We start from the raw sequence: 19807 nt of genomic DNA on the forward strand, positions 1-19807 counted from the left end.
CAGTTCTTATAAAACTGACAGATGAGTATCTGAATAAATGGGTTGCTGTCTGTGTATTCCATATATATGACTATTCACTCTGGCATGTTGATTTGATTTACTAATTGCAATCATTTCAGTGTTTCTTCTCCACAATAAAGTGCTCTTCAGAGACAGACTGTCAATTGTTTTTCTTTTCTTTTTTTTTTCTTCTCTTTTTTTTTTATTCCAGTAAAAAATGATAGTGGAACAATCAAACCTGGACAATCTGCAAAGGAAGCTTCTGACTCCACTTTGCTCTAAATTTCTATTAACATATGYGAGACATTTAAAGAGCTGAAAATGTTTTATCAAACTTCTAATTCTTTGTGACAGGCTAAGCTTTGCATTTAGATGGCAAGGCRGATGGGAGTTTGGGGAAATCATCAAGTCATTCAGATGGCAAGAGCTAGATGATGCGAAGGCAGACACAAGGGCCGTTTAAATGTCTTGTTGCTCCCTTGGTCCTGTCTTTACCCCACAGAAAGGAGGCAAAAACCCCATTAGAATTGCCCACACCAGGAATGGCCCAACCTGTGGCTATTCCCTAGAGGTATCTGCACCTGCAGATCAAACAGGCCCCTCTTCAAGTAAGTGAAGGTGCTGGAGGTGACGTCTATCTGATAATAGGACCCTGAAGGAGTGTGGAGACATATTCTTGGCTCTGCCCTGCTTGTACTATCTCAGAGCCTAATGTGCTTGGGTTTTGCTCTGGTGTGCCGTGGGCCACACATTGCCCAGGTCCAGATCACAAATACACAAAGGAATATAGAATATAAGCAGAAGATAAGAGTGGATGGATAGACCCAGAGCATCTGGGAGAACCAGAAAGCAACTCCTGGGTGGCCTGATTTGCAAGTTGGCAGTGTTTGGAGCAGAGGTTTTTACCGGAACTTGGTTCCATGGAGCAGCAACTCTGTCTCTGTCATACATTTGAGCATATGGGGGTTTGCAGGCACTGCTGTCACACGACAACCCATTCAGAATATAAATTAGAGGCACTAGAGAAGATGGTTCATGACAAAGTATTTATTAATTGAACCAGCCAAGTGTAGTTATTTGTTTAATGAAATGTTCACCACTGACAAGCTTAAAAATACAAGTTTTCCCAATGTTATTAGGACTAAAAATATATCTACAGATATGCCAACAATACCATGTAGAACAGAAGCTTTAACATCTCACAGACATTCATTAACTGAGAAGTTCCTTGGAAGCTGACATTAAACTTTCATAAACAACCTTGGACCTGTTAGCGGGAAAAAAGAAAACACTAGCAATTTGTTTTTATTTTAATGGGAAGAATACAGAAGAGAGTTTTGTTTGCAAGAACATGCTCTGTCAGAGCAGGTAGTCCCCACTGCTCAGTCTGCGACCCACTGCAAATCAGCCATTCACACTGGAATTTTCATGTATTTTTGGTTAAAAGGAAAAAAAGAAGTCTGAAAATAATTGAGTCCTTTATGATACTGAGTGCTAGTTTGCAAAAGCTTACCACTATCATGCTATGTTAAAGTCAGTGGGAGGTGAAAGCACTAAAGCAGATGYGTTTTGAGGTCTAATCACAAAATCATGAGGCTGAAACAGTTGAGTCCAAATTCCATCTTTGAGACTGATTCAGCCCCTGAACTGATGAGCAAATGTCACTGGTGCATTGCATTTTGCCCAGGAGTGACAAGCCTCCCTGAGTCAGGTGGTTAGACTGAAAGGAGTCTTTCCGTGTTACCAGAGCAACACAAAATTCAGGATGGAGGGCATGACCTAATATTTTGCTTTTGATTTTCCTCTATGAAATGTACAAAATAATACCTACTTCAGCAGAATTTATTAAGTAGGATATTTGAAGTRAAGCATTTGAAGTGCTGAAGAGAAGCAAAGGTTTTCTACTTGTTATCAACAATTTATTATTACAGGGGAATAGTTAAAGAATAAACTTCTATATTAAATGGAAATCGAAAGCAGTGTTGCAGCAGTAAGCGAATGGCACCAGGTTAATAGAAACTTCCTGATTCTTTTCCGTAGGACATGAGCCAACACTCACTCTTTGCAGACGGATTTAGAGTGATTAGTTTTAGCTCTCCAAGGTTCAACACACTGAACCTTGGAACAGGCCTTCCCGGAGCAGCTTCAGAGCTTTTCTTTGCTTTTGGTCTCAGCTTCAAAGTCTTGAAGCAGAATTTTACTCTGGCAACAAGGTCCCGGCATCATGCTGAGTTTCATTAGAAAAGAGATTGTCTTGAATTTGTTTAAGTATCATGGCTGCAGGATTGGTATGCATGTGTAAAATGAAGAGTACCATTAAAAAATACCGTGACACTCCCTTACCATGTTGCCCTCACTGACAAGTCAACCTGTAAGCCAAAYCTGCAGTCTCAGTGAGGCAGAGCTTTAATGTAGGAAAGGAGACCTGTGCTGAAAGGCAATAATATTGAATTGGTGGTTTTCTGTGATGTCCAGTGAAGTCTTGGGACCTGTAAGGACATATATTATGTCCATATACTCTTACTAATGTCAGTGCTCAGGGTTATCTTGGGTAATTAATGCTAGGCATGGATGGTAGTTTTCGAATATGTAGTTTCAGCTATGTTCAGTATAACCTCAGTAAGCTTACATGCAYTTTGGTCTTATCTATTTTGCTTCCTTGTTATACCACATGCTATCATGAATATTCCTATGATGCAATATTTCAATATAAGATTCATTACTCAAATAAACCCTTTTAAAAGAAAGATTATTTAAGAAAAGGTTAATTATTAATATAGACAGCAAAATAAAACAATTTGGCTACAGKATGTGCTCTCTGTAAAAGAAGACAAGCTTGGTACCTCTCCGTTAGCTGTTTTTCAAAAACAGTGGATGGCTAAGTGCCCATTTGTCCTTGGAAATAAGTGTGATAGAAGAGATTAGAACATGGCAATTCTTCTTTAAGGAAGTTTTTGCCTAATGAGAATGCCTAATGAGGAAAAATCAGCAAATGAATCCATTTGAGATGGTACTTAGTGATGAAAAGCGACAGCGCCCTATAAAAATGTGCCATTAAAAAGCTCAAGTTTATGAACCTTGTGGCTTTCCTAGGAGATCAGTGAAAATCCTGCCGTTAGAGAACAATTTCTTCTGATCCTCCTCCCCCTCCTTTTTTAATTTTCCTATTCTGTAAGCAGCAGAGACATCAGAGATCCTAAAGTAGGACCTTCTAGAAAGTTTATAGAGAGATGACTTAAAGAACTATGAATATTGCCTTACATACGAGCCTTTAAATGCTAAAAAGCTTTGTTAAATAAAAATAAATGACAGAAAATAGAAGACATTCCTGATCTCTTTTTTTTCCTAGTCTATTTTGCAGAATGGAGGTGTGTGTGCACATACACACAGAGGAAACGTGCATGTGAGAAGGACGCATCAAATCTTCTGTGTGGCTCAGCGTTTCTGTCAGGAGACCTTATTTTCTTGGTTAGTTGCTTGATTATCCTCAGGTTCACAGAGATTAATGTTTCTGCAACAGACCTTCGGTCAGCATCCCCTTATGAATCTGTTGTTACATCTTAAAATGAACAACAGTAGAAAGATAAACACAGATAAACACGTCAACCAAAAATAATAGAAGTATGTGATCGGTTTACAGAAAATGGAAGATGAAAACATGAAGGAAAATAATGCGTAGGCAGGTCACATAATTTACCAAAGTGGATCTAGTTAACAGCAGCCACATGGGTATCACTGTGTCATATTCCTGCAAGTCATATCTCTTCTTTTACCTTTTGTTTTCTGCTGTTGTTGTTGATTCTCTTTTATTTTTCTTGCTTATTTTACTTCCCGACTTACTGAACAATTTTTTGTCTGGTGTTATAAGTCATTTTATAGCTTTGAATATACCTTTCATGCTTCCGTATTATGTTTCCTAAGGGATTTTCAATACAGCTGAGATCTAATTCTTAAAGTTAAATATGTTTAGGGGGAAAATTAATGATATAGGCTACTGTCCATTTTTTCTCAAGTTCCTTTGCAAAACGCCTTTAAAATGGTCATCTGTCTAACATAGTTGGTCCTGCTTCATTTAAACTCTGTGCCTGTAGCTGAACAAGTAAAGATTTGAACACAAAACATCACTGGAACAGAAGAGAGGGATATATTGACTTTGGTAAACAAAAGAAAAATGACAAAGAAATATTTGAAGGCCAAGTGAGTTTGTAAAGTGCTCTAACAGAGTTACATTTTATGATCCAGGGAATATGTTTGCAAAAAGAAGAGACCTGAATGAATGACAGACCATAAATCATCACCTACCATCCTGCCTAAATTCATTTTAGTAAAATTGCTGTCAAGAAGCACGTGGTTCTGTAGGGTCCAGGAAGAAATTAAATTAGATACTATCTTTTTTGACAAGTTGAGCATATTCGTTAAGATTAATTATTGCTTTTAGTTACAGTACTTGAATTCTTCTAGGAGGTAAATCATTGACTATTATTTAAACTTAACTGAAAAGTGTTTATATAAGGTATTCCTAGACCAGATAGAGATACCAAAATATGCTAAAAATCTGAAAATGTCTTTATTCCCTACATTTAAGTAAGATYGTATTTTGAGGGGTAGAAATTGTCATTTGTAATCAGAGTTCTTCATATAAATAGCAGATTTAAAAGTTAGTTGATGGCTATTTGGAGAGTATAAACTGACACTGCTTTAAATTTTGCAGAGAAATAAAAAATTTTGCAGAAATTTTGATGAGAAACAATGGACATGAGTTGCAGTGAAGGAAAAATTTGCTGAACCCTGAACATGGGCCCAAAGAGGCAGTCAAACCTCTGTCCTTGGGGAAATTCAGAATCCAGCTGGACAAGACCCTGAGCAAACCTGGGCCTGCTTTGAGCGGGGGGTTGGACCTGACAGCCTCCAGAGAGCTCTTCCAAAACACATTATTCCATGATTTTTGGCCTCAATGAACTCAGTAGAAGTTTTTTCCCTTGGACAAGGCTATACTTGCAGATATTTACCATTTTCAGTAGGGATTTCCAGCTGTTTTTACTAAGATAGGTGGCATATTTATAGAAAAGTGCCATATTATAAAACAGAGTCTTTTAATTTTTTTCCCATTTTCTGTAGACAATGCAAACCAGTTTTAAACTAGTAAAAATTTCTTCCRGTCTGCAAAGCCTTTAACTTGTCAGATCATTTTCTCTCCCTCACTTATATATTACAACATATGAGTGTGTGCAGGAGTCCTGAAAACACCAGTGAGGTTAATCTGTTCATCAGAGAGCAACAGACCAAAAAAGAACAAATCTCTGTTTACTCTCTGAAAGAGTTTTTGCAAATAAAGCAGTACTTGTAAACAAGAGGATCAAATGGAAAATGGTGAGAACTAGAAATTTTAGGCAGCTTCAACAGCTGTGAAATTGGAAGGCTTTTCTTTAGTTACCAAGCTTCATTGCTATGAAACTTCATGAGCCAGGTAGAATCACWCTCGAACATTCCATAAATCCTTAATTACTGTTGAGTAAGTATGCTCAAATGCTTATGAGTAGTAGTTTGTAAGCGAAGTGGAATATTGCAGACTCTTTGTTGGGAAGTCTCATGCAGGCAAAACACCAGCCTATCTAGATACTGATGAAATCAGGATGTGATAGGACCTTCCTCCATGTTCCAGCCTTATTACGGCTTTATTTCTTAATRCTGTAGCATTATGGCATTTCAAATCAGAAAGTGTGATTAAGAAGTAGAAGTCCATACATTGTAGCTGATATTTTATTTTAGCTCTCCTTTGATTTAGTCTCTGCCTTAATTAAATTATAAGATCTGACTCAACAGCTTTCCAAATATATCTTGACTGTAGAGGAATGTGGGCTGTTTCCATCGCTTAATGAGAATGTGGTGTGACAGCTTTACTGTTTCTTTTATTTTAGTTGTTCCAAGAAGAGACATCACCTGTGTGGTCATTTTGTCTTTTATATCTGGCGTTGGCCCTGACTCTTAACACAGGAAAATAAAGCTCATGTGCAGTGCAAGATGAAGTCCATGGAGAAGGTGATCATTGACTGTTTCATGACTCCTATGCCATGGTGTGAAATAAATTTGAAGGTTACTATTTTTACTTTACCCCACATGCTTATTGTTGAGGAGAGGCAAGGTAATCAAGCGAGGTGGAGTCTCACCCAGCCTGGCCTGGTTTCCACACTGTTACCCAGTTCCCTGAATTCTCCTAGAGCTTCTGAAAAATCTCAGTCCTTGGACTTCTTTTAGCTGACTATGCTGATCCATGTATCTACATCAGCGTCAGCTGCCTGAGCTCCCCCCACCACTGATGAGGATGTAGTCAACACTGTCACTGCAATTTAGAAATCAATTAATCTGACCATACACTGGCATCTACCTTTAGATGAGATACATTGAGATACATTGAGACAAGCATTTCTTTATTAAAAATAAACTCTCTGTTGAATGTAAAGGCAGGTCAGGGTGAGCAGCTCAGAAGCCCTTACCTACATTTTTGACAACTACATTTTACCAAATGAATCCCACCACAGTAGTAAGATGCTTCAAGTTGTATGGCAAAGCTAGCAATAAAAGCCATCAAGTAACAGCTATCTCCTTCATGTCCATTCACATGTCCACCTTCATTAATCCATCACCAAAATGCAATATTACTTAACTGGCCAATTATTCAGCTCTCAAGAATCACTTAGTGTGGCCAATTCAACTTTTCCCTCGGGGAATCAAAAATATACCATCAAAGTAACAAGAATCAATAGGAAACAGCATGATTGCACTTAACTGTCTCTCTCAGCAACACACTCACACACAAACACACAGAGATATATTCTCTCAGTATATTTTGTAATGATACCAAAAAATAAATTTCTAATGTAAAGTGTACCTTCTGCTTTTCTCAATAACACATCAAAAGATCCAGATTTACTGTTATCTCAGTGATGTCAATACTAGACAAAGTAGAATGTTTGGTTGATAACAAGCAATTGAACATCACATCAAACAGAATTATAATACTCCAATACACACACTTTCTCTCATCCCAGTCAATACAGCATGCACTGTGAATGTATTAAGAATGTCAAATGCATTGATCATTGTCAGTCCAACAAAGAAATATCATGCTGTGGACATTAAAGGAAATTGTAGATACTATAAAATAGGTTATAATTATTAGAAAAGTAATTTCGGATTTTCTATTCCAAAATATTGTAAATTTCACATCTTGTTTTCTTCTCTTCTATATTATTATTTATACAATAGCCAGAGGCGAAATATTGAGCTAAAGAATTTGGTGCAATAAACACATTTTGTTTCCAAACTTATAAACCTGCTCCCTCCTAAAAGGAAGGAAACAACCACTTTTCATTTGTGCTTGTGACTTTGTATCGATAAACAAATGCAATAGCACTTACCACATGCGTACAGGCAACACGGTTATGGGCTGATGTAAATCAAGATCTGTGGATCTTTTTAAGTCTTTCTATATCCTCATGGTCCTTTATTCAGACTGTTACCTGGAATTCCCTGGTTGGCCTTTCAGTAAATGCATTGCTTATGTTGACCTCATTAGTGGGCGAAAACAGGAGTCAGTCCTTTAAACGTGTGTTTAGATGCACCAATGCCAGTTAAAAAGAGATCTCTTTGTCTATCTGTAGATCTTAAGTGATCATCTTATCTGTGGTTTGTGGCTAATTGGGGTGGGGGAAGAAAAAAGGTGAAAGAGTACTGGTCAAGAATTTTCTCATTACTGTTTGCCCCAAAGAAACTATAAAGAAATATACACAAGCAGCGTGAACATGATGACAGCACATTTCATGTTATCCAGCCAAGCTAGAAGTGGTTAAGATCAGAAGGTATATTTAAATCTTGACACATTTGCTTTCAGCCTTGGTTGAGCCAACATTAATTAATAGACACATCTACATACGTGTGTGTGTGTGTGTGTGTGTGTGTGTATATACATATATATGTGAACATGCAAATAAAATATGAGCTTTAAATGTCAAAACATGTTGTTCCAGCATGGTCCAACACTGATCAGCTTCCCTGACAGCTGGAGTGCCTCACAGGAGTTTTGGTTTGAATGCTTCAGGCTCCTAATCTCCTCTGTAGCTTTGACTTTCCAGATGGACGGCAATTCCCAGGATATGCCATAATCTTATGGCTCTAGGGTTCAAGCAAAGCAGGTCTGTGTATTGTGGTGTACAATGAATGTAATTCAGGCCAAGAATCTGACCCACRGTAGTTATCAAGGATAAAAGACACTGACCTTCAACTTCCACAAAGACTGATATACAGAGGACTGCAGATTAATATTGTGCTGGTACAAAATATTTTGTTTCAGTGTAACAGGCCAACAGTGTCAAGCTACACTCAAGCTGACACAAACCAAAAGAGAGACAGGGGAAAAATATCAAATTTAACTTCTCAATGGAGAAAAAAATCTATTTAGAGGCAATATTTTCTATATAAAAACAAGTAGAAAAACACCAGCAAATTCCCCAGCACCATTTATTATAAAGTCAACAGTCTCTCAAATATATATTGTTTTTTGATATTTTCAATTCCATGACTTCTGGACAGCAGGCAGAAAAAGGCAGTGAACTCAGTGAGTCTTTCAAGCCTTTAATCAGTCTTACAGCAGTAGGAGCATTACACTTCCCAACTGTGAACAATTATATACTTTTTCTGATTTTTTCACCTTTCCCTCACTTTCTGTCACACACACATTAGCACAAACTCACACTCTCACCTTTCACGGACACTCCCACCCACTCTCCAGTCTCACCTCTCCTTATTTCATGCGCGTGTTCACACACACAGACACATACGTCTCTACATAGAACTGAGCTTCTGGACTTTGTTTCATCTTTTTTTTTTTTTTCCTTAATGATAGCAAAACTCCGTAAGAGTAGGTGGTGCCTCTGGTGATAACCAGACAGAGTGGGTAACATGTCTGCAGTTCAAATATCTCCCCATACTCTTTACTGGAGAAGATTAGGATGGTGGCACTTGCGTTGTTCCCACTGAAAGCGAAAGGAGTTACATAGCCAGAAGCGTGTGTTCTTTTTATTTACACATTTCATTTCCCAAGACTGAATCCAAGTACAATGAGATCACTTATGAAGCATTCTGGTTATTAGATTGCCACAGGCTTTCCACAAATGACCTATGTGCAAGAGTGGGATGGCACTGGCCACTCAGGGCCTATTTTTCTGTCCAGGGATGCACACTTACTCCTGGTAGTCACCAGTATGGACCTCCACGGTTTCAGAGAATCTCTCCCTCCTTTTTTTCTGGCAGCCAGGTTGGATTGGGCTCAACATTTAGCTCATAATTAAAAAATTACTCTAGAAATGTAATCCTCTAGGTGCCAAGGGCGATTTCTAGAACGTCAGGTGGCATGAGGCTATGGGAGTGCTTTTTTTGTGGATTGGCTATTGAGGCTCCGCCATTTGCTTAGTGATTATTAGTTAAATCTGTTTTATACTAGATTACAACTGGTTGTGCTCAACAGCACAAATAAAGTTTGTTGCACTTTTCAGTATGCATCTTGTCTCCTGACTCAATATCCCTTAAGTAAACCAAATTCCACCTTTTTTCACTTCAGCCTAAATGGCACAAACTGAACAATTGCTCCGTCAGTATCCTGGATGCCGGAGAGTATTCCTGATCTATGGTAAGGCTAAAAGCTCCCTCAGGAGAGAASCTGAGCCATATTAAGGAAATAGTGGAGACAGATGACAAAACATACATGCACCATGCCTTGGTCCCTAAGCCCTGGAACGGGGTAGGAGGCCGGTCATGTGTATGGAACAAACCTAAGGTTTTAAACTTAATATTGTACAGAAACAGTATGTGACTGTTTGGGATAGATCAGAACTCAGAGGGAAAATAAACTGCTTTGGGAGGTTATTAAAACAATTCCCTGATTTTTTATAGGAAAGCTGCACTTTATTTCCTGAGTATCAGCTACACAGGTTGAACATAGCAAGAGTTTGCTGCTGTTTGGAAATGCACTTCTCTTGCTATCATGAGTTATCAATTTAAAATTCGATTTGATTTTCTTCTTTTTCTTTTTCTTTATACATCTCTGCTGCTTCCTTGTTTTCCAGATTATGCTGTTGCTCGGACCAGTCCCATCAAATGCTGACACTACCATGCCACCAGCTCAGATGAGAGACCGACCTTGGGCCATTCTGATGCCCACTGGTGGATGTTCTGTGGTGCTGGGCTCTGTGCAGTGACTATCTKGAATCTATCTTTCCCTTGAATAAAAATGGTCAGAATTTTAGCCTGCAGAGACCCTTGGCATATCAGCATCATGCAGTCCCTATCCTCACTGCTGGAGAGAACAGCTCTTGTCAGTGTGAATGAAATTATTCTCTTTTCTTCCTACCTTGTTCCATCCTTAGATAATGTGCCAAACTTTCAGACTTTCCTGTTCTGTAGTAGGAATCACTGTCCCAGTAGGAAGTAAATTACAAACCCCAACTCATTTCAGATAGCATCCCAATATTGATTTGTAGGTGAAATGATGGAGATAAAGGTGAAAGCTCTTATAGTGCTTTATGTCATTCCAAAGGTCTCTCATTTCTCTTTTTACTATAGTAAGTCTCCAAAGAATAATTTAAATAAACTTTTTATATAGCTGACTCATTTTTTAGCTTTGCTGTTGTCCTCCAACAATACTAAACATGTCTTACTTCTTCTGTTTATATTCTCTTTTTTAAAACCTTGTAGGCTGCTATATACAAAATAAACAGCCATAAAGCAGTGATGTTCAGAGGTTTAATAACAACAGCATAAATATTTATATGTGCCCCTCACTGAAGACTTTTCACTGAGTCCAAATACATGTATAATGCAGACATTTATATATTTTCATATGAAAGGCCCAAGAGAGATGAGTTTCATGCTGTCGTTCATTTAATCACTGAGTTTGAAGGTCAACGCTCTTCTATTTTGTCTTTGAAGATTTGTATTCATGTTGTCTTTTTGTCTTTGCAGCTATAGCTCGATCAYAAAAATGCTTTAGAGCACTATCCTACCTCAGGAGACCTAGTTTAAGCCCTAATCTAGGACTAGTCCTAATCAGAGAGAGGTTAGTGGTCTTGTCATGCTCTCTAGTGGCTACTTCTCTTCTGAGCAGCTGCCATGCGCCTGGGAGGGTCTGGACTAGAGCAACAGTGCTGCGGCAAGCCTATACTGGCTGAAGCACAAATGGAAAAATCACAGGGTGCTTTTGGCTTGGCTCTAATCAATTTTTAGYCATGTCTTAATCTCTCACATAAAACAACCAGAAAATAAATATCTTARTAACAGTCACACAATTTTTTTTCAATGGTTTCATCCTTTGTCTTCTCCTCTTGACTATATTCCCTTCAGTTAGAATCTAGAATCAATAATAGTCAAACTGAAAAAAAAAATGGCTAACAAACCCAAGTATTTAGATACTGACCTCAACTTTACTCAAAAATTGCAATGAAAAGAACTATTGAGATTAGTGGGAAAGGCCTACCCTACTTCAGCAGACTTTGAACCATGGGGCCAGAGATACTTAGATTATTCACAAGCACTAAATTTAACGAGTGTATAAAATGGTATGGAGCTTTCCCAGGGATAGTTTTCTTATGCATTTTAGCATCATAAATTTTCTGCTGAGTGGAACCTTGAAATACAGAAATAAGGGAGAGCAGAGTTGAAACTTTAAAATCTGAAGGAAAGCTTTGGTTCAAGTTCTGAGAGGCAATGCAGATCAGATTTACTTTCTTAATCCAAATAAAATGCAGTAGAATTAAACCGAGATTCAGCAAAAACAAATGAATCACCCTTATGATCATACCTCTAGCAGAGAGAAAGTGAGACAATAGTTTTACTTGTCAGGATTACTTCAGATTGATGCTAAAATATCACACTAGCAATGTGGAGTGGCAGTGTGGGGACCTCACTTCTACCTGCCATACCAGCCTGTTAACACATTTCTTTTTAGTCTCAGACCAGACACTGATTCCCTTCAGCTACCCACCCTCCACTGTTTCTGCAGCACTTTCTCACGGCACATGTCTGCTAGGAAGACCCCCCCTTCTCTGTAGGCCATGACTGAATGGGTTTTGTAGACTCTTGTTCCCCCACAGTGGGAGTGATGCTGTGGGGGTTTAAGAGAAAAATATAAAGTGATGCCTTGCATTTGTGGGATGTAGGTGGTCAAGGGAAACAAAGCCCTTGTAGAAATTTTGTACAAGATACACAGATGGCTTCGGGGGTGTGGCAGACTCTGTTGAWGTTAAAAGGATGAAAGAAGCCAAAAAAGATTTGTGACAGATGCTCTCAAGCTATGGAGTATTTAAAGAGGATTGCTCTAACTTTATAAATGTTAGAAATGTTACCTAACTAACTTTAGGGTTTTATCAGTAGCTGCATTCTGAGACAAATGAGATATAAGAGATGTTTTCTTCAAGACTAAAGAGACTTTGAGAGGCAATTAATGCATTTCTCAACTTTGAAACAATTTCATTTCCAAGACGTTTGAAGCTCATTCTCCAAGGGAGCTGCCACAGAGACTGCTAAAGCTTCAAGACAAATCAAAGTAAGTTTCAACAATTTATGAAAATAATGGCCCTGACTGGGGAGAGAGAATCTGTCTAAAGATTCATTCTGATTAGCAAGGACAAATTCTTCAGAGGTCTAAAAGTGCAGAAAGGTGACATGGATCGTCTTGCTGGAAGATGGACAGCTACCAAGTAGGTGCATATGGGGCTATGATTTTATGATGCATTTCCTATTAAATGATTTTATTCTAGATAAATTGTTCCTAACTTCAGGAAAAATAGAGAGCTTGGACAAAGATAACGGAGCAGCTACTGACATCAAGTCAGATTTGCTGAKGATTGCCGGCTATTTTAGCTAAGGCCCAACCATGAAGGATGGCACTATGGGATCCTACTTCGAGGGCGCTGACAGCTGAGGGTACTGGAAGGAAACTGGAAGTGCAATTGTCTTAAAAACTGAAATAAGAACTTCATTAAATTATTAATATGCCTGAAAATCAAGAAAAGGCAGTTATTAACAAACTAGGCTAAAGAATCTGTCTCCTGATACAAAGACAGTTTTAGCAATGTGTAACCTGAGATCTTTTTCCTCAGCTACTTTTACCATTAAGAGGGAAAGACTTCCAGAAGGACATAAAAAGCAGTTAGAATCTTTTTTTTTTTTTAATTGACAGAAATAAAATGTATTTTCTTCATACATTAATCATCTTTTATACTGGCCTCCCAGATTCTGCCTCCTTATCTTTTGCCCCTTAGTTCAACTGATATTTGGGATGAGCTCTTATAACCTAGGGCGTAGGGAGAATTTTCGGGTGTCTCTGAACCTGGGACAAGTTCCAGCCCTTTTTGGCCTCTGGATGGGATCATTCAATTCCAGAGCAGTGCTTCCAAGTGATTTTGCTTTTGAGAGGGCTGCATGCTGCAAAAGGGCAAGACCATGAAAACCAGTGAAGCTCTAAAAAAAATTGTTAAATACGTTCTTAAAAATGTAGTTAACTTCATTGGGAAGAAATGCTATATTGGAACCTCAAGTATCTTGCCAGACATAAGAGTATTCAGGTTGGTGCTAGTTTGGAAACTGGAAAATTTGATTTGACATTACTCACTGAGAATAAAATGATTTAAGAGGATTTTACACTGTGTAAATTTAAATGTTTATGTATGAGGAGTCATATGTAATCTTGCTTTTCAAGAATAAAGACTCAAAAATTTGTGAAAGAGAATTTTCTTTGTATCCCCAGTTTGATGCCTACCTATCTAATTTGCAAAACGAAAATGATAAAGAGTGATATATAAGTACATTTTGGCTAGATATACYGGAGTATGATTCCCTAGAAACAAATGAGAGAGAAAGACTGTAGAAGGTTCAGCATGCCTGGGAAATGCAGGGCAGATCTTCACCAAAGAAGCCCAAATATTTGCTTGGAAATATTTTCACAGCTTATTAATGTCATGCTGGAAAGTCTGCACTCCAGRTCTCTCTGTCCAAAAGCAGACTTAGTGCGTGAGTGTGCATCTTGCTGCTAGTGAGTCACCTGGAGATTTTGTCATTCACTTAGAATATTGAGGAAAAGGCCAATTGCAGTTTCTATTGTGCAATATTACCGTAATGCCATCATTTGGACACATACTTCAAAATGTTGTGCCTGAAGCAGTAGATTGTCGTATTGCTCACTGATTATTTCTATTGCTTACTTGCCTGCTGGATGCATGTTTACAAAAGCTAATTAGAGTGGACTGTGCTATTAAGAGTGTTAGATTTTAAAAGGAGAAAGCTTACTGTATAATCTCTTTGCCTCAAGAGTATTTGAGCAGAGATTACTTCAGTGGACCTAAAAGGAGCCAGCAGGAACAATCTCAGCAATTATTTTAACACAATCAAGCATTCAAATCCCCTAAGTGGCAGTGCAAAGTCTTCCCATGCTAGCTACCTGATACCAGATTACATAAAAAGGAAATTTCTTTGTGTATGCACYGTATCTCTCACTCTAGGCTACAGTTTGTTTCGGAACACTGGGTTTTATTTCAAGTTCAGTTTCAATACGAATAACATTTATAAAAGAAATCAGAACTAGAAAATATCTCATTTTTTCCCTTCTTATCCTTTCCAGCTCCTTCCATTTAAAGTTCAGAAACTGATCATACTCTCACAGCAATTTTTCAAATGTTTTTTGTAGTTTCTTCTGATTTCTACCATAGCTAGTAAAAGGTAAATCAAATCCAGAAAGGGTTAAACCCTTAAATATGTCTTTATCTACATCTGTGCTTCAAATGTAGAAAGCTGCGTACCAAATCATTTCTATGACAGAGGATAATTCCTGGAGAACATAAAGCTCCTCAGACTCTTCACTAAGACACAGGCACGTTTAGCCACCCTAAGGTTTTGCTCAGGCAATCTTTTGGCAGAAGAAGGAGTGAAGTCCTAGTTTGCAGATGGATCAATYAGAGCTCATGGCCCAGCTGAAGCTTCATAAACTTTCGCATTTCCTCAACATGTGCCAGGTGTGGTGATATCACCAAACGCATAGTGAAGATGAGGGAGATGATTGTACTCAGCACAGGCAGGAGATGCTGAGGAAGGAGGTAGAGATGGAATAATAGTTTCCCTTCCTCATGCATTTGTTTTGACAATCCAGAATTCTGTTCCAAATTTGCTGCAAAGGTTGTAGCACAGAATGACATACCTAAGGGAGGGGAAAAATATCTGCCACCATGACCATACAAGGTAGGAAAGCTAGACTTTGATAAATAGGAATTTGCTCGTGTTCGTACTTGCAGCAATTTATTCCAGAGTTCACCGCTGAGGAAGCCTGTTTTAACAGGTTCTCACAATATTGGTGATATTAGGTGTGCATAGATGGAGAACCGGAAAATTTGGGACGCTTTTCATTTCAGGATCTCCTGCAAGCCAGTTAGGCCAGTTTTCTTGATTAAGATTCTAGTTCTTTTTTGAAGAAGGATTAAGTTTATTTGAACTCTCACTTGGACTGCTTTTTTTATTTGTACATTTTGTTAGACTGTAGCAGTTTTCCATGTAWGTAACACTGATTTGAAAAAGCAAGATTGACTTATTGGCATGTTACCGTTCATTTGCTTGCATTTATTTGAATTTGGTTGGCTTGATTAAGCCAAAATTCTGAAGATGTCTTTCTTAATATGCCCACTCATGGAGAGCTTCCTGTTAAACGTGAACTGTGGTTACTGATTACGAAGAAATACATGAGGTAAAGCCAGAATCCTACGCCAGGCTGTAGAAACACTCCTCCTAACAARCATCTAGAAGGAAAAATTATCTTATGATTACTGAAGGAAATCAGTCCAAAGGTATTTCTTACAGATGCTTTGTGCAACTGTGCATGCTCACAGCTGCATTAGAGGGAGAGGGCATCACAGTCATGTCACACGTATTTAAGATGGGTTGTAACACCGTTCATTTAGTCCTCGCCCCGACATAGTACAAACAGTGCGGTAATGATTTTATCAGAGTGTCTGTGTAGAGTTTCAGGAGTGTGGGCCCAGTTTAACAGAGAAGCAACAGAGCTGCTCCTTTGGGGACTATTCCCAATCCAGCCAAAGCATGATCAGTGAGAAAGCAAAAAGTTTGAATTAAAAGCAAAAAGTTTGAATTAGGATCTGCAATCAAGTTTCTCTACCCTTGGAGGCAAAACATGACCTCCAAAGCTATTTGAACCACGCAAGAGGTCTGCAGAACCTGAGACCACTCTCTCCCAGCTGTCCACGGACGCTGCTCCTTGCCTGTTCCTCAGCCTCACTCAAGTATTTAAACAAACGTAACTTGCCGCTGCCTCCAAAGCTTCTTTGTCAGAACATTTCTGTGGGTTTCTTTTCAGYGCCTGTCCAACTCTGACACAGCTGCTGAGCGTGACACACATCGTTGTTGGCAGCAGTGGGAATTTGTGCTCTGGTGACAGCCACCTCGTGACAGAAATGCCTGTGCAAGTTTGGATGCTCAGAGAACCAGGGTAAACGCAGCCTGGAGAGGGGGAGCCACCGCAAGCCGAGAGAAGCGAGGACGAACCGGAAAACCCGACAGGAAACATCAGAGGAGGAATAAGAAGCCGAGATTTTAAAAAGTAAATTTCAAAGCCGTTTCCATCTGGCTGCACTGATTGCACTGGAGTGAGGCAAATTGAGAGCAAGCTGTTTCCAAAAGGTAATGAGACTTGCAAGGCACAAGGCAGGCCAGGGACACAGTGCCAATTTGGTGGGAGTGCAGAGGCCTGCCTGAAATCCCTGCCTGAGAGGCAGAGAGACAGTGATAAGGAGAGTGAGSGAATAAGAGAGTTAAATATTCACGTGCGTTGCTCCAGCTTCATCTAATTGTCATACTCCTTCTTCCAGATCCTCATTGCTCAAAGTACATCGGTGTTGACTCCCCTGCCCAGGAGGTGAGAAGATAAATGTATATCTCTGAAATGTGGGCTGTGCCTTAAAGCAAGGGATTAGACCTTCCACTTCTCTATATGCCAGCTCTGAACTTAACTTTCCTTAATATGTGAGCTTAAGCCTTATTATTCCAACTCAGTGCCACCTTGGAAATTACGGTTTGTGTCTCTGAGTTCTCACTAAAATTAATTTTTGAACTGAGAGTTTTTCTTCTTTCCCACACCATGTGGGTGCTGATTGCCTCAGAGATATGGATATCACCTCAGTCTTGGCAGAGCTCTGCCTTTGGGATTGACWTGGGACAGAAACCTCTGAAGACGGATAATCCAGAGATTTGCTTCCATACAACTTCATATGTTTGCAAGGTTATTTGTCAGCTTTCACTGCTAAAGAGCTCTGTATCAAGAGGCTAAATGTGGAAGGAAGAAACTTTAAATTGGGTGAAATGAATGCTTATTCTCTGTAATATGTTTTTTTTTAATATTACTTAACATATTGGACAATATCTATCACATTATCAGTATTGTGAGGAGAAGGAGAGGTAGGTAATGGACAGGAACGAATGATGCTTGCACAAAAAATAAATCAAATGCATTAGTATTGTAAGTCAATAGCTAACAAATGAGAAGACATTTTCAGAAACGGAAGTAAAACTGACCTGTTAATGAGTTAGCACCTGAGTTGCTGTTCTTGGATATTCTGGACATGAACGGAAATAAACTGGAAGCTCAATTATGAAAGCTGCAATTGCAATTTAGTTTAAAATCTCAGGACTACTTTTTAGATGCTTTTCTCATAACACATAGGAAAAAAACTAGGAGTGATRCAAAGAGACCATCTCCTTTTCTTCTCTTTCCTGCAGGACATTCTTAGTATTAGGAACTTCACTGTGGCTCACCAAAATGATCAGCAGTAGCTGAGACAAATCCACCTTATTGCCATCTGCCACTGAGCTGCATACCCATAAGCTTGCCAAACTGTTATTCTTCCAGACGGATTTCTAGCTTCTAGTTTTCCTCCTGGGGGCAGAAAGACTGTCTCATTCCCTCCTCAGGATTGCATCAAAATAATTCTGTGTTGGCCCTATATYGTGAGCTCTTTAGTGCTATAATTTGTCTTCTGTATGTCATAACTGGCCAAAATACAAAAAGTAGCTGTTTGTAATAACCAAACCCCAGAATCAGACCAATATTTGATCAGCAGTCTTGCTCTGCCAGATTACATCAAGACTTTTTGTAAGGTGGGATAGGAGCACCTTTAAATATTTCTAGAAGCTCACATGATTACTGAAACTGTATTAAAAGGTAAAAAAGCAGTACGATAGCTTTCCTTGTGACATGGCAGGCACTGCTTTTGATTCAGTACTGGACATCAAAATCCTCTCTGAATAAAAGTTTTCTCTATACTTTAATCACAGACTTTTTGTATTCCTTTTATAATGCTGGAGCTGCAGTCTATGTATAAGCCCTTCTATTTTCTGTAATTCTGTTTTGGTGAATCCTGTCATATTTTGCCAACCATCAGCAGCAATGACTATTCGGTGTYCAGCAATTTTCCCATGTAGTGCTCTTCATGCTGTTGTGGATTCCCTCCTTTTAGCTTTTATCCCTGCTGAAGTGGAGACAGTGATTCAGATACAATCTCCCCGAAAGATATCAGTGCACTGAGCCTCAGAGAGGACCACAAGCCCATTGACCTTTCAAAGCTTCAAGGCAGAATGATAGCACCTCCTCTCCTCCCCCAGCAATCTGCATCAAGAATGGATGGGATGGAAAAGGAATTTTGTGTACAGAAGGGTTTATGAATATGAAGATTCATGTTTGTTGACCGGCAACAAATCAGAGTGCTAGAGCCATAGATAATTGAGTCACCCAGGACAAAATCTCTATTTTTAATCATTGCTCCTCCTACAAAAGCTTTTCTTTTCTTTTCTTTTCTTTTTTCCCCTCCTAATTTTCACTGAACAAGAGGTCAGCACAGCTTGCTGACTCACTGTATCAGCAGGGGCAAGAACACCTCACCAAGGGCTTCTGCTGGCTCGTTGCAGTCTGGAAGGGGGATAGTGAAAGTCCAAGAGAAATCTCTAGAGACAGCCACATTTAAAGTAGAGAAGTTAATTAAGTGTTTCTAGTTTGCTATCRTTTTAGCTCTAGTGTACAGAGCTACCTCACGGGAAAGGGATGCATTTGAAGACAACATGGCAAGAATGCAACAGAGAAAAAACAAGGCATAAACGGTCCAGGAGGCTCCTGCAATGCATTAATGATAACTTCTTGTCACAAATGGTGGAGGAGCCTATGAGGAAGGGTGTCCTGCTGGACCTTGTCCTTACCAACAGAGAGGGGCCGGTTAGAGATGTGAAGGTTGGGGGCAGCCTTGGCTGCAGTGACCACAAGATGGTGGAGTTCAGGATCCTGCAGGAAAGGACTAGGGCAACAAGCAGGATTGCAACCCTGGACTTCAGGAGAGCGGACTTTGGGCTCATCTGAGACCTACTTGGTGGAGTCTCATGGATTAAGGCCCTAGAAGGAAGGGGGGTCCAGGAGAGCTGGCTAGTGTTCAAACATCACTTCCTCCAAGCTCAAGAGCAGCGCATCCATATGAGGAAGAAGTGCAGCAAAAGGGGCAGGAGACCTGCATGGGTGAGCAAGGAGCTCTTGGCCAAATTCAGACAGAAGAAGAAAGTACACCAAATGTGGGAGAGGGGACAGGTTACTTGGGAGAATTATAGGAATGCAGCCAGAGTATGTAGAGATGCGGCGAGGAAGGCTAAGGCCCAGGTGGAATTGAGTCTGGCAAGGGATGTCAAGGACAACAGGAAGGGCTTCTCCAAATACATCAGC

The sequence above is a fragment of the Rhea americana genome, unplaced genomic scaffold, assembly GCF_003343005.1.
Source record: "Rhea americana isolate MKP2758 unplaced genomic scaffold, rheAme1 scaffold_0, whole genome shotgun sequence".
Lineage (NCBI taxonomy): Eukaryota > Metazoa > Chordata > Aves > Rheiformes > Rheidae > Rhea > Rhea americana.